Below are 16,004 nucleotides of genomic sequence, written 5' to 3'. Positions count from 1 at the left end.
GCCTTAAATCTTCAGGAACACCTGGGAGGTTTGATTGTTAAAGCTGCCCTCACCTCCTAACTACTCAGGCACACACCCCACATTCAGGGCGGACAGCACCAACTACACACGCAAAACTGGTGCACCAATTGGACCCCACAAGAATCAGACCCCCACACACCACAAAACAAAGTTGGGGAGAACTGGCTTGAGGGGAATAGGTGGCTTGCAGATGCCACCTGCTGGTTAGTTAGAGAAAGTGTACGCCACCAAGCTGTAGATCAGACAAATTAGAGAGAAGTATTTGAAATAGCATACATACCCTAAAAGAACCCTATCAAGTTAAGCAAATGCCAAGAGGCCAAAAACAACAGAAAATTTAAAGCATATGAAAAAAACAGACAATATGGGTAACCCCAACCCAAACACCCAAATCAAAAGATCTGAGGAGACACAGTACTTGGAGCAATTAATCAAAGAACTAAAGACAAACAAGGCCATGGCACAGGATATAAAGGACATGAAGAAGAGCATGGCACAGGATATATAAGACATGAAGAAGAGTCTAGAAGAGCATAAAGAAGAAATTGCAAGAGTAAATAAAAAAATAGATGATCTTATGGAAATAAAAGAAACTGTCGACCAAATTAAAAAGATTCTGGATGCTCATAGTACAAGACTAGAGGAAGCTGAACAACGAATCAGCAACCTGGAGTATGACAAAACAGAAAATGAAAGAACAAAAGAATGAATGGGGAAAAAATCGAAAAAAAATTGAAATGGACCTCAGGGATATGATAGATAAAATAAAACGTCCAAATATAAGACTCATTGGTGTTCTAGATGGGGAAGAGAAGGGCAAAGGTCTAGAAAGAGTTTTCAAAGAAATTGTTGGGGAAAATTTCCCAAACCTTCTACACAACATAAATACACAAAGCATAAATGCCCAGCAAACTCCAAATAGAATAAATCCAAATAAACCCACTCCGAGACATATTCTGATCAGACTGTCAAATACTGAAGAGAAGGAGCAAGTTCTGAAAGCAGCAAGAGAAAAGCAATTCACCACATACAAAGGAAACAACATAAGACTAAGTAGTGACTACTCTGCAGCCACCATGGAGGTGAGAAGGCAGTGGCATGACATATTTACAATTCTGAGAGAGAAAAATTTCCAACCAAGCATTCTTTATCCAGCAAAGCTCTCCTTCAAATTTGAGGGTAAGCTTAAATTTTTCACAGGCAAACAAATGCTGAGAGATTTTGCTAATAAAAGACCTGCCCTACTTGAGATACTAAAGGGAGCCCTATTGACAGAGAAACAAAGAAAGGAGAGAGAGATACGGAGAAAGGTTCCATAATATTAGATGAAGATGCATTTTTTAAGCCATATAGTGACCATTGAATATAAGTTTGGCTTTATTATCATCATGGTCATCATAAGACACAACCCTATATTAAATTATTTTTAATTCTGTATTTCAGAGAGGAATAAAGAGACATTGCAGAATGGTGACATTATGAAGGAGAAAACATACTTGATATCACATCCTATTCCATGCTACCATTTCTTTCACTCTATTTCAAATGGATAACTCAGGTTTACGGTATGGCATTCTTTCTGAAACACTAGAAGTCAGAAGATGAAGATACTTGCCTCACTCTTCTGACTTGCTGATTGTAAATGTGGTCATCTCACTTAACTTGTAATATGACTCTTAGTTTCCTAATTCATAAAACAGGAATTAGACTAAGAATAATTAAAAACTATTAAATTTAAGTCTGAAAATACAGACTTCTTTTGAAAATCCAAAGGAATACTCTTATACTTTTTGAGACCATTGAAAAATGTGTATTCTCAATTGTGTTTTATTGGTTGGTGTAGATTAGATGCCACTGTCTGGAGGTAGGCATGGGACATATAGAGCAAAGGCATATAGGGAGCAGTGCTGGTGAAAATGTCTATTTATATATGGAGAGACATCTGTTATTGTAGTCATTGAACCACTGAATTTAAGTGGCAATTATTACCTTCTATTCATACACTGAAACAAAAGAACATTAATTGTGGATCCAAGATTTGCTATTTATTGCATAGTTAATGGAAAATACGAACCATTCTAGCTTCTGAGTTCAGATAGAGGGTTTGGAAAAAAAAAAATCTATTTACTCTCTGATCCCTAAACTTGTGTAGTTTACAGTGAGAATTTCTATAAACAAAACAAAATTATCTCAATGCATTTAGTTCCTTGGTTCAGATAAAAATAATTTGAAAAGCAAGGGTTATATGTAGGCATGTTTGTAAATATACAAACGAGGAAGAAGGGGAAGTATTGATCTGTATTCAGATTTATTCTGCAACCTAGGTATGGTGAGAACAGTGCAACAATATCCTCATCTGTAAAATTTGTAACACGGCCACTATTTTGTGATATTAAATAAGATGACTATAAATATCTGAAAATTAAATACTATTCTGAAAAAAAAAATCCATCCATCCAGTCAGTTGGCGTGAAACACTAGGCTGAAAGAGAACAGCTGATGCCATGGAAAGATGCTCATAGGATGTTATTAAATGGAAATATTAGGTTGTAAAACATGTACCCTAGGACCCTGTTTTTTTCATTTGGTAAAAAGTGTACATATATGGATAGAAAAAAGCTGTATCAATATACTTCAAAGTGATTATCTTCAATGATGAGGTTATGGGTGTTGGGTTGCTAGATTTAGCAAACAAAACAGGACATCCGTTTAAATTTGATTTTCAGATGAACAACTTAGTTTCCTAGGGCTGCTGTAACAAAGTACCACAAGATGGGTGGCATAAAGCAACAGACGTTTATTGCTTCACAGTTCTGGAGGCTAAAAGTCCAAAATCAAGGTGTTGGCAAGGCCATGCTCCCTCTGAAACCCCGGGGGGGGGGGGGGGGGGTGCTGTTCCATGCCTCTCTTTCTGCTCCTGGCGGTGGCGTGCTGACAATCCATGGCGTTCTCTGCCTCAGTTACCATACAGCATTCTCCTCTCTGTGTCCAAATTTCCTCCTCTTACAAGGACAGCAGCCATACTGGATTAAAGGGTCACCCTGCTCCACGGTGGCCTCATGTTGACTTGCCTAATTCCATCTGTAAGGACCCTGTTTCCACGTAAGTTCACCTTCTCCGTAGGACATCAACTGTATTCTATGGGGACACAATTTAACCCATAACAACAATGAATCATTTCTTAGAACAAATATGTCCCCTGCAATTGTTGGTGGTTTATCTGGAGTTCAAATTTAACTGGATGTCCTGTATTTTTTCTGGCAACCCTCTATGGGTAACTTTCACATTCTCTTTGTTTCCTTGTATTTTCTCTGATAGACGTACATCACGTTGAAGTCAAAGGAAAAGAGAAACCAACCGAAGCACCGCCTTGTGTAAGAGAGAGGAGCGTGCGGGGGGCTCCTGGATCCCCACCCGCCACAAGTCGTCTGAGAGCAGCGACAAATCCCTGGCCCCGATCCCCGGGCGGGCGAGCGGCGCCACCACCAGATGGCGCTGCCGGGACGCAGGTCCGCGCGCCGCGGCTCGTGGCGTCGGGAGGAACTGGACGGTGTCGTCTCGGGGTCCGGGGGACCGCGGGGAGTCCGCTCTCCTCCCGCGCCCCAGGAGCAGGGAGAGGTGAGACTCTCTCTGAAGTCCCGGAACCGCTGTGGCGACGGATGGGTCCGCGGGGAGGAACCCAGGGATCAGAACCGCGCGCGGCTGTCCCGGGTCCTTTCTTCAGAGGAGACCCGAGGCGCGCCCTCGCTGACCGGCTCACCTTCCTCCCGGTCCCTGCCCGCGGACTTGGGTGGATTCCAGGACCGGGGAGGGGAGATGCAAGGGAGGGTGGAGCACAAGGGGGAGAGCAGCAGCCAGGGGAGTGAAGGGTATTTATGCCGCCTGCGTGAGGAAATGCTCAGAAATTACCAATTGCTTGCAGAGCTGAGCTTGTCTCCACACCTCCGCGCGGGGTGCGCCGGCAGGAGGCGGGCGTTCAGTCAATGTTTTCAATCTGCAGCTACGGACTGAGCCCCTCTCCGTGCCAGGTACTGCTCTCAACCCTGGGGATGAAGTCCCTGCCCGCCTGGAGCTCCTATTCTCCTCGGGGGAGAGAGAAACAAGAAACAGGTAGACCAATACCGTCACTTGACGTGGTGTTAAGTACTAGAAGAAAACGAAGCAGAGCAAAGGAGCCCTGATCCAGGCGCACAGGGATGCGGGAGTGAGGGAGGTGGGTGGGCAGAGCAGGAGGAGGGGACAGGGGCACCAGGGCTGGGCGAGGCTGCCAAGAGGGGAAGCCAACAACCCCTGAGTCCATCCAGGAGGGGAGAAACGTAATTCTAGGAGACTTCCAAGTGATGGAATCCACAGGGCTGGTTGGAAGAAGCCAGCCTGGGAAGGAGGGCTTCAAGCCCCTGGGGCGCCTTAGGTAGCACCCCGCAGGGAGGAGACTCAGGGTCAGCTCAGCCTGCGAGGGAGGAGGGCAGAGGGTGGGAGATGGAGAAGCAACTCGTCAGAGGGCCTCGGAGGGAGGGGTAGGGGTGGACCTCAGCACCCCGACTGGGAGTTCTCTGAGACATTCAACACTTGCAGAGCTCCTGTGCATCAAGCTTTGGGTCAGGCCTTGGACACACTGACTCTCTCTTCGTGGCCACCAGCCCAAGTCTCCATCTGGACTGTCTGGGCCTGTTGGTCCCGTCTCGGGGACTTGGCTTTGGGCCCAGAGGGGGGGTCTCTCACCTGCGTAGTGAGCGGGGAGAAAGCCCTCTCTATTCCCAGCCAGCCCTGGAATTCCTCCTGGTGGGAACTGTCTTCAGGAAAATTCCTTATTGAGTCGCTTGAGTCGTGAGCCCCACCAGTGCCGACGTCCCTTCCCCTTCCTCCCTTCCTACCACGGTGACTTTATCCAGCTCCACCCAGTCTCGCCCAGGCTACTCTGTGGGCCACTCTGGATGGGTGGCTGGGCGGGTGGGGGCATTTCTTTCTGCCTTCAGAAATTGGGGGGCTTGTGATCAGGTTGGCTCATCCATGAGAAAATTAACCCACAATGAGTTGCCACACACTTGCCCTTGACCTAGAAAGCCAACTCGAATGTCTGGAGATGATGAAAGGAAAGAAACATTTCCTGAATTCTCTGACCACCCCCTGCCTCCATTCCTTAAGCTAGACCTGCCCCACGGTGAGGCAGGCCCCGGCTGCGGAGCCAGGGAACATGCTGGGTCCTGCTTTTGAACTTCAGGGTTCTGGGTCCTGGTGGCTTAAAGGGTGATTTAGACTACAGGGATTTTAGCTTCTCATACAGACTTTTGAGCCTTCCACCCCCTTCCCTCCCCTTCCCTCCAAGGACTCGGACTTCACAGAACCCGTCCAAGGCTGGGGTGCCAAAACCAGCACAAGGCAGCGTGGGATTAATGGCCCAAGGAGTTTGCTCCTAAGCCCTGGGTCTAGGATGGAGTGGGCAGCCAGCAAACGCTTCTTAAGGGACTCAAAGAAGAGAAATCAATGTCTAAGGTCAAAGAGTCCCATGGAGCGAGGGTCAGCTGGGGCCTGGGGTGGCCGGCAAAGGGACCTCAAAGCAGGGGCTTGGAAATAGGCCCTAGAGAGGGGGTATCATTTGCATAGCTGGGTAGGGAGGGTTGGGCTGGCCAGCATTTCCCAGAACGCCTCCCGACTTCTCCTCAAGAGGCTGTCCCGCGATGGTCCCGCAGAGAAGCAGTGCGAGCGGAGGGAGGGCTGGGTTTCTAGAGGCACTTCCAGTATGAGTGGCCCACACCGCAAGGCGCCAACGCCGAGTCAGAAGGGAGGAAAGTGTAACCACTGCCTCCCATCCTGCACAGTCTGTGACAGTCTTTCCTGGAGTGGGCTGAATGGTGCCTCTCCCTCCCCCCAAAAAAAAGATGTGTCCACCATTCTAATTCCTGGGACCTGTGTATGTGCCCTTGTTTGGGGAAAGGGTCTTTGTAAATGTAATTAAGTTAGGAATCTGGGGATGAGGAGGTCATCTTGAATTATCTCGGTGGGCTCTAAGTCCAAACACAAGGGTCTTTTATAGGCTGTACACAGACAGAGGAGGAGACGGCCATGGGAAAACAGAGGCCGAGCCTGGAGTGAGGCGGCCACAAGCCAAGGGCTGCCTGGGCATCCAGGGCTGGAAGAGGCAAGGATCCTTCCCTAGAGCTTTTGGAGTGAGTGTGACCCTGCAGACCCCTCAATTTAGGACTTCTGGCCTCCAGAGCTGGGAGAGAATAAATTTCTGTTATTTCAAGTCACCCACTTTGGGATAATTTGTTACGGTGGCCATAGGAAACAAGTGCACGTCCCGACTCACCTCTCTGCTAACTCCCGAGGGTTTGCATCCTGTGACCCCCTCCCTCATATGCCTTGTTTTGTCCTGCGTCCACCGGAAGCTGAACTTGGTCCCTCCACCTCATTCCACATAAAATGAACATGCACCAAGGGTTGCTCATTTTTAGGGGCCCTTGGATGATCAGTGTGGGAAGGGCTCCATTCTCCATCACTTTTCTAGCCTCCATCTCCCACCACCACTACTCCATCCCTGAAAGGAGTAAATCAAACATCTCTTTTTGTTTTAGACACAGCCTTGGCAGCTTATCAAATAATTGATTCCAAGAAAATATCATACTTTTCTTGAACTAAATTTGGGTGACTCATATGATCGTCAAACTTTTACAAAGCTAATTGGCTCTCTCTGGAGTAGCAAACTCTGAGAGAAGGAATTGTGTGCAAGCGAGTGTGTGTATACGTGTATGTGCACGTGTTTGTGTGTGTGTTGTTCCCTTCCATCCCATCCCCTCTGCCCTTGCTGTCAGGAGAGAAGGAAAGGCAGGCCTTTGCCAGCAAGCCAAGGAACCATGTCACCTGGGATGCGGGATGCTGCCCAGAATCTGTTTCTGAGAACAAAGGAAGAGCAAAAACCAAAGGAAACTGTCCAGGGTTGACGACTCTCTGGGTATGCATCTTTCTCGGGGTGGCGGAGGTTTCCAGAGGTGCAAGTCTGGCTCCCACACATGGGCTTGTGATCGCCACTCTGCAGACTCATAGGCTTGCCCCGTGCAGGCCTTCTCTGGGTGCCGACCTGCAGGTCCACTGGCCTGCAGGAATGTCTGCCACCCCTTTTCCACTGCAGCCTATCAGGGGTGTCCCAGTGGAGGCCAGTGCCGTCCATCAGTTATTCAAGCCAGAAACCTGAGAGCATCCCCGACGCCCTCCTCCTCCTCATCACCCAATCACCCCTTCACCAAAGCCTGTCCATTGTGTTTCCTGTTTGTCCCTCAAATGTCACATCAGCCAGTATCCCTGTTATCAGCTCTGGTGGCATCTTGTTCCTCCCCTTTGTGGCACTTGTCACAGTTGCAATTAGTCTGTGAGCTCTGTGAGGGCAAAGATGGTGGCTACATGTCCATCACGGTGTCCCTAGGGTTGAAAACAGCGTCTGTTGCGTTGTTGCACAAGCAAACCTGTTAAATGAATGAATGAATTAATGAATGAATGCCATTTAGAACCAGGATGGTGCTGGAAAAGAATAGAGAGGCGTCCTCACAGAGCCTAGGGGTAGCCCCAGGTGTCCTAGATGATAAGGTGGGAGAAATCTCAACACAACACGTGGTGGTCCCTCATCCTCACCCCCAGTGCTCAGTTGTGGCCGACCAGGGGCCTTGCAGGCCCTAGAACTTAGGGTTCTGTTCTAGTTTGCTAATGCTGCTGGGATGCAAAACACCAGAGATGGATTGGCTTTTATAAAGGGGGTTTATTTGGTTATACAGTTACAGTCTTAAGGCCATAAAGTGTCCAAGGTAACACATCAACAATCAGGTACCTTCACTGGAGGATGGCCAATGGCGTCTGGAAAACCTCTGTTAGCTGGAAAGGCATGTGGCTGGCGTCTGCTCGCTCCTAGGATGTGTTTCAAAATTGCATTCTCCAAAATGTCTGCAAGAGCTTCCAACAGCCGTCTTCAAAATGTCTCTCAGCTCCAGCTCACTGTGAGCTCCTTCTGAATGAGCTTATATAGTGCTCCAGTAAACTAAACAAGGACCATGCTGAATGGGCGGGGCCACACCTCCATGGAAATTATCCAATCAGAGTCATCATTCACAGTTGGGTGGGGCACATCTCCATGGACACTGAACCAATAGGTTCCAACCCAATCCACACTAACACGTCTGCCCCCACAAGAATGCATTAAAGAATATGGCTTTTTCTGGGTGACATAATATATACAAACCGGCACAGGTGGGAGTGGGTGAGATCCTGGGGCATTGGAAACTTCCTCCCTGCCTGGATGGTGCTTGCCAGGTGTGTTTTCTGTTCTTTCAACTTTTCAGAGCTGTTGGACTCAGAGTGGGGGTTGTCACAGGAGCTGATTGGGGAGAGTGGGTCAAGGAAAGTGAAATGTAGACCCTTTCCCCTTTTAGTGGATTAATCAATAGGGATTTAGGGAGCCATCCTAAACTCCCTGCTGGGTGGCCAGGCCTTGGGTCTGCAGCAGCCTCTTTCACAACTTTGTTGGGAAATCTTCAAACCTGCAGAAAAGTCAAAAGAACACTACAATGAACATCCCTATACCTTCCTTAGATCCTCCAGCTGGTAACGTTTTGCCCCATTTGCTTTCTCTTTCTCTGCATGTTTTCACGTACTTTTATTTTGCTGAACGATTTGAAAGTGAGTAGCTGACATTGCGACGCTTCACCCCTGAATATATCAGCAGCTCCTAAAAAGGACATTCTCCCACAAAGCCACACCATTATCCCAACCGTCACAGCCTCCAATATGCCACCTGTGTTCAAATCTCTGCAATCGTCCCCCAAACGTCTTTTATAGCTGGATTAAAAAAATCCTATCCAGGAGCCAATCATGTTTCATATATGATAATCTGGTTGTTGTGTCTCTTTACTGTCTAAATCTGAAACGGTCCCCTGCCTTCTTGTTGTTGATGTTATTACTGTTTGTTTTCATGACGTTAGTTGTCTTGCAGAATGTCCCACATGCGATTTTAGGCTCGTTGTTTCCTCATGATTAGATTCAGGCTTAATAGTTTTGGCAAGAAGGCTACTTAGGTGATATTGTGTACTTCACATTGCATCACATCAGGAGGCAAATAAGTCAGCTTGTCCCCCTTTTGGTGATGCTAAGTTTGATGACCACACCCCTCTCTATCCCCCTTGTAATAAGTGAGTGGTTTGTGGGGTAGTCACATGGTCCCAAGACCACCCAAACAGCCAGTTCACCCAGTAGTTTTAGCAATTGTTGATGATACTTGCCTGAATCGAGTACTGCACTGGGATTGCAAAGGAGTGGTTTTTATTTCTTTTATTCCTATACATTTACTAGTGGACATTTTCCCGCTAAGCATTCCTTCCCCCTCCCCCCACCTTTTTTTTTAATCACTGTGGATTCACAGATTTTTTTAAAATGTGTTATAATCTAACACTATCGTTATTCACTTTGATGTTCAACTTGTTCCGTGTTTGGCCAGACATCTTTAGGTTGGCTCCTGGAGCCTTTTGACAATCTCATTTATTTTTAAGGATTTTTCTGCTTTCTGGCAATGCAAGCTCTTCCAGGCTGTGTGAACATCTCCAGCCCCAGCCCTGGTTTGTTTTAGTGTCAAATGTCTTTAGAAAACAAGAGCTTAAGGTTGTTGCTACTTGGGTGTCGTTGCTTCTGGGCCCATTTGTGGACAGAGCTAGGAAATTCATTTTAAAACAAATCATGAATTCAAACTGACATTTCCAATTCAAAACTACCATGACAGGGTTTTTCTTGATCTCTTTTACTTATTACTTGTACCCTTTTTCCCCCCCTCTTTCAGTAAAATATATATTTGCCTATTCATTTTGCATATCCTATGCATGAAAGTTTCAGAATTTCAAGACCAGTAACAGTAAACCTACTAAGTAAAGTTTAAGATATTTTTTGCAGTCTTTTTTTTTTTTATTAGAGAAGTTGTGGTTCATAAGAAAGATCATGCAGAAAATTCAGAGTTCCCATACACTCTCCCCCATTATTAACATTTTTGCAGTCCTTTTTTGTATATAGAACATATCCCATTAGGGAGGTACTATCAGAGGGCTAGAATTAATTCCTTGTTCTCTGTGGTTATGGTATCAGTTTGATTTGTTACCAGTCTGATTGCTTCTTTCTGTACTTTGGACTATTTTCCATCCTTTTTAAATTGAATTTTATTTTTTGAATATTTAAAACATCTACATCATTCAAGAATTTAGTTGATATCAAAAGGAATACAAGAGATGCCTCACCCCATCCCTATCCCTGCTACCCTCCTGCCCCCATGGTTAACTCTTTTCATTCGTTTCTGTTTTATACTTCCTGTATTTCTTTTCACTAAAATAACAGACATGTATTCTCATTTTCTCTTGGCTTGCTGCTGCAAACTGCCTTCTCCGTGTGTATCTGTGTCCAAATTCCCCTCTTCTTATAAGGATTATAAGTGGATTAAGGCCCATCCTAGCCCTGTATGACCTAATCTTAACTTGGTGACATCTGCAAAGATCCTATTTTCCAAATAAGGTCACAGTCACAGGTTCTGGGGGTTAGAACCCCAATTATCTTTTTGGGGGGACACAATTCAACCCCAAAGTCATGATGCAGGCTGGCTCCTCCCATCTTACTTCCAGTTCTCTTGCATCTCATGGGATGTGGGTGGATTTGGGGCTGTGTCTTGGAGGAGGGGCTTTGAAACTGGAGGAATATGAAATATTGCAAGGAGAGAGAGTTTCTGTGACAAACACCTGCCTTAGTCAAAATATGCCCTTCTTGACACGAGTTTGAGGCCTCAGATTATAGATGCTCTCATATCGCTCTTTGGCCTCATAAGGAGACTTCAAGGTTCCAGTTTCCTGTAAATAAGATTTGTCTCTGTCATCGTTACATTAACTTGGCAGCTCCAGGGAGTCACAGCTCTCCGAGGGGAATCCCGGTAAGGGATGTTGGATAACTGTTTACAAAAATCTCAATGAAACAGATTTTCTAAAGCACAGAGCCCACTCACAATGCACTAGGGAAGTGGGGGTGGGGAGCATGACTAGCTGGGAGGAGGTGTGTGAAATAATCAATGGGACAGATGCCCTTTCTTTGGGGACCCTTTTAAGCCCATACCAATACAGCTGTGATCGAGATAACCTGGCCTGTGGGGGTCTAAGCCTTGCGACCAAACCACATGAATGGTGAGAGTGGCCTTTTCAGGCCTGGGGGTAATTTTCAGCGAGACATTTTACTGTGTTGCTGGGGAGTTTGTGGCATCTGAGGCCGTGGGACTGGGGGGAGCCCAGTGAGTCAGAGCTGGAGATCAGGAGGGTGAGAATTACCACTTCCTGTGTATGAAAAAGGCTCCAATGAATGTCACCATGGCCAAGAATCAAATCAGATTCTTTCTTGGTGCCTCAGCCTCAAGCCCTGAAAAAAACCCAAGCCGCTGTTCAAGATGTTGGCCTGGGGGAGGTCAAGGTGGTTTGTTTGCCTTAGACTAGCTAATAATTTTAATTGGGGTTATTTTATAGGGTCAGCAGTCAAGCAGATGTTAACATGAATTCAGTAATCTGTGTCTTATCTTATGCTATCCCTATATCAGGTAAAGTACCGCAGAAGTTTGCAAGAGGAACAATTTTGCCTGATGGATCAGGAAGAGTTGGACTGGGGAGCAGGTGCTTGTGTAGAATCGACCTTAAAGGATGGATGGGATTTAGATGGAAGAGGATGGAGGTTCAGGGGCTGGAGGCAGGAAGCTAAAGTGTGTTCTCCACACATATGCTGACCGCCAGATGGCCAGCTTCAGAAACCAAGCATCAGGCAAAGCTGAATGTTCCTGTGTAGAATGGACTTCTGGGATAAAGCCATAAATCTTCAATTTATCCAAAGATAATCATGACAATTTTATTTTAAAAACAAAATTTTTAATGGGGTCACATTTTAAGAGTTTGATATGATAGAACAGGAACATTGATTTCTGGGAGCTGTTAATTGCAAGATCTCTTCCATAGTGACCATACTGAACATTCGTGAGATTAAAGAGACATTTCCAACAGAGCTAGGTGAAGGAGCAGGATATTTTGGGGACACCTGGGCTGCCCAGGACAGTCCCGTGTACTCCTAGGGTTCAGGTGTAATTATTAAAAACATCCACTTTCACTCCCCAAAGTGACCCAGTTTGAACAACAAATTATATGGTGCGGTCGCAGTTGATTCGTCGGGGGGGGGGGGGTGGCGGCCGGTTGCTAAATCCTAGGCTCTCAGGATTGCTTGGAGGGTACCGGCGGCGGGGGCTCTTTCCCGGAGGCGAGGGCGAGGCGGGGGACTTGGCCAGGTCCCCGGCGGGGTGGCGTGCAAAGTATGGAGGGCGGCGAGAAAGGAACAGGCGGGACACGTTTCTTTTTAGGGTGAAGAAACCAAGAGAGAGAGAGCTTTATTAGGGGAGAGTACAAGCTTATATCGGGCGTTTAGAGGGCGGGGTAGTTGTAGAGGTTAAAGGCTTGGATTGGTTCTGAGAGGGCGCGGAGGTTGATTGAAAAGGGGCGAGAGTTGCTCCGGTAACGGTGTCTGGCAACAATGTATGCGCACTGGTGGTGATGGGAGTTGCACTGGCAACGGGGAGTGTCCGGGCAAGATAAGGGGGTGGGGAAAAGGCGGTTCCCTCCGGCAAGCCTCCCCTAACAGTGTTATTTTGGGTGAGGAAATGGGGCCTGCCTCCGGCCTCACTTTCCCAGGCCCGGGGGGCTGCGGAGGGCGCTGTCGCCCGTGCCCACCACCCTCCCCAGGGGCTGATCAGGTCCCCCAGCCCAGGCCCGCCAAGTTGAAGCACGTAATCAGTGTCCCGCAATATGGTGTCTTAGATTCCCAACTGCTGTGATAAATACCACACAACGGGTTGGCTTAAACAATGGGGATTTATTGTCTCAAGGTTTTGGAGGGTGGACGGCTTGCTTCCTCCTGGGGTTGGTAGCGTTCTGGCTGGTTGACAATCCTTGGGTTCCTTGGCTTTCCCCATCACAAGGAAATGTCCTCTCCTTTTCCTTCTGGGTTCCCACTGACTCCCAGCTCCTCCCCGTGGCTTTCTCTCAGTATTTCTGAATTTCTTCTGCTTATAAAGGGCTCCAATAATCTGGATTAAGACCCAACTTCATTCATTTGGGCCACATCTTAACCAAAAATAACATCTTCAAGAAATCCTACTTATAATGGTTTCACACCCATACAACTGTGGATTAAGACCAAAAAGAACATGTCTAAACTTGGAGTACCAAACTCAAGCCACCACATATGCTCACCTGACTTATGGTTTTTTTTTTTTTTTTTTTTTTCCACATAATTTTGGAATTTTTCTTCCTTGTGAAAGTTTGAGGTATGAAGAATTCCCAAACTGGGCTTTTCTTGAGAGACTCAAAATCTAAATGTATACAGGTGTACCTTGGAGCTACACCAGACCACTGCAATAAAGCGAATGTGGCAATGAAGCGAGTCACATGAATTTTTTAGTTTCCCAGTGCATATAAAAGTTCTGTTTACACCACATTGTTTTTAAGTATGCATTATGTTTAAAAAACCAAAATGCATGCCTTATTTAGAATGTGACACAGAGACATGCTGTTGGAAAAATTGTGCCAGTAGACTTTCTCAACACAGGGTTTCCATAAACGTACAATTTGCAAAAAATGCAATATCTGCTAAGCTCAATAAAGTAAAGCACAATAAAACGAGGTATGCCTGTAATTGAATTGTATAAATAAAAATTAAATAGCAATCTTAAATCATATTTAGTTTAATGTTATGAATACGAGCATACCAAACAATTCTACAAAGATTAGAATTATAATAAAATGTAATCTATTGTTCTGCTCAATATTCTCATTTAAATCTTTATATTATGTGTTACGTCATAAAGGATACAGTGTTCTCCTTAAAGCTGTCTAGCTACCCATTCTTCCTTAACCTTCTACTTCCCTATTTAGCTATAGGGAAGTTCTTAATGTTTGTTTTGGTACATAAAATAAGTGGCTTTCACAATCATCATTAATTATTGCTGCACTTTACTCCAGTAGTAATAATTGGGCATTTATACTTGAATTGATGGATAGAATTTCAAAAAATAAAGCATATCAGAACATTTCATTGCTCCTCCTTACATGTGGTGAGCTCACCTCTGTTGGAAGTGAATTTTCAGATATTAACCCGGAATCAGAGTGGGGAACGTCGCTGTTAACTCACAGTGGCACGTGGGCTCGAGTCCATGGTTATCAGGCCTCCACCCAATCACTGATGCCTTAAGGTAACCAGAAAGGAGGCAAAGCTGCCATTTGGCTCTCTGGCTCCTAAGGGTTGGAGGCAGAGGTGAAAAACAGATTCAAGATCTGGAGCCAGCTCCTGGGGGCCTTGAATGCTAACCCGAGGTGTCGGAGCTTTACCCCTTGGAGGTAGAGCGTGTGTCACTGCAGACTCCTGGCAGGGCATGGATGGGTGTGAGAGGGCCCCTGTCAAAACCTGAACTGATCTCCTCCACCCCAGACCACATGAGTCATCTTCTCCTTTTTGACTCCCTATCTCTCAAACCAGAGGAGATGAAACTGTACTCATGAAAGACACCTTGTACCAACGGGGGCCCCCAGGCCACCACCAGAGGCAGGTCCCTACCTGTGAGGCTCTCTCCTTTATCAGGGTGCTGCCCTGCTAGAAGTTTAATCAATTTTATTGATCTTTTCCAAGAACTAACTTTTGGTTTTGTTGGTTTTCTCTACAGACTTTCTGTTTTCAATTTCATTGTTTTCCACTCTATTTTTTAAAAAATAATTTCTTTTCTTCTGCTTTTGTTAGGTTTATATTGCTCTTCTTTCTCTAGTTTTCTAAAGTGGTAGCTTAGATTATTAAATTTAGATCTTCCTTTTTTTTCTAATATGTTCATCCAATAATATAAATTTCACTTTAACCACTGCTTTTGCTGCCAACCACACATATTGATAAATTGTATTTTCATTTTCATTTAGTGAAAAATATTTTAAATTTTCTCTTGACCCATGTGGTATTTAGAAGTCTATTGTTCAATCTCCAAATATTTTTGGATTTTTACAGTTATCTTTCTGTTATTGATTACTAGTTCAGCTCTCTGTGGTCTGAAAGCATAATTTGTATAATTTCTGTTCTTTTGGATTTGTTAAGGCTTGTTTTATGCCCCAGGATGTGGTCTAGCTTGTTGAATGTTCCATTGGTGCTTGAGAAGAATATATATTCTGCTGTTGTTGGATAAAGTATTCTAAAAATATTAATTAGATTCAGTTGACTGAAGGTACTGTTTAGTTCAACTGTATCCGTACTGATTTTCTGCCTCCTGGATCTGTCAATTGCTGATAGAGGGGTGTTGAAGTCTCCAACTTCTGTTTCTCTTTGTACTTCTATCAGTTTTGCTTCATGTATTTCAATGCTCTGTTGTTAGGCACATACATGTGAAGGACTGTTTTGCCTTCTTGGAGAAGTCACCCTTTTATCATTATGTAATACCCCTTCTTTCTCCCTGATAGTTTTCCTTCTTCTGAAGTCTGCTTTGTCTGAAATTAATATAGCTACTCCAGCTTTCTTTTCATTAGTGTTGTCATAGTATATCTATCTCTATCTCTTTACTTTTAATATATCTCTGCCTTTAGAGTTAAAGTGGCTTTCTTGTAGACAACATATACTTGAGTCTTGTTTTTTTATTTACTCCGATAGTCTCTGTCTTTTAATTGGCATATTTAGACCATTCACATTTAGAGTGATTATTGATATAGTTGGATTAATATCTGCCATGTTTGAAACTGTATCACATTTGTTGTACTTGTTCTTTGTTTCTTTATTTTCTTCTTCTTTTTAATCTTCCCCTCTGTTAATGCCTCCTCTGGTTTTCATTGAGCATTTCATATGATTCCATTTTCTCTCCTCTCCTAGCAAATCAAATGTACTTCTTTAAAGTTTTTTTAAACTTGTTGCCTTAGAGTTTT

This window comes from Choloepus didactylus, chromosome 9 (genome assembly GCF_015220235.1).
Source record: "Choloepus didactylus isolate mChoDid1 chromosome 9, mChoDid1.pri, whole genome shotgun sequence".
NCBI lineage: Eukaryota > Metazoa > Chordata > Mammalia > Pilosa > Megalonychidae > Choloepus > Choloepus didactylus.
This window is presented reverse-complemented; position numbering follows the sequence as displayed.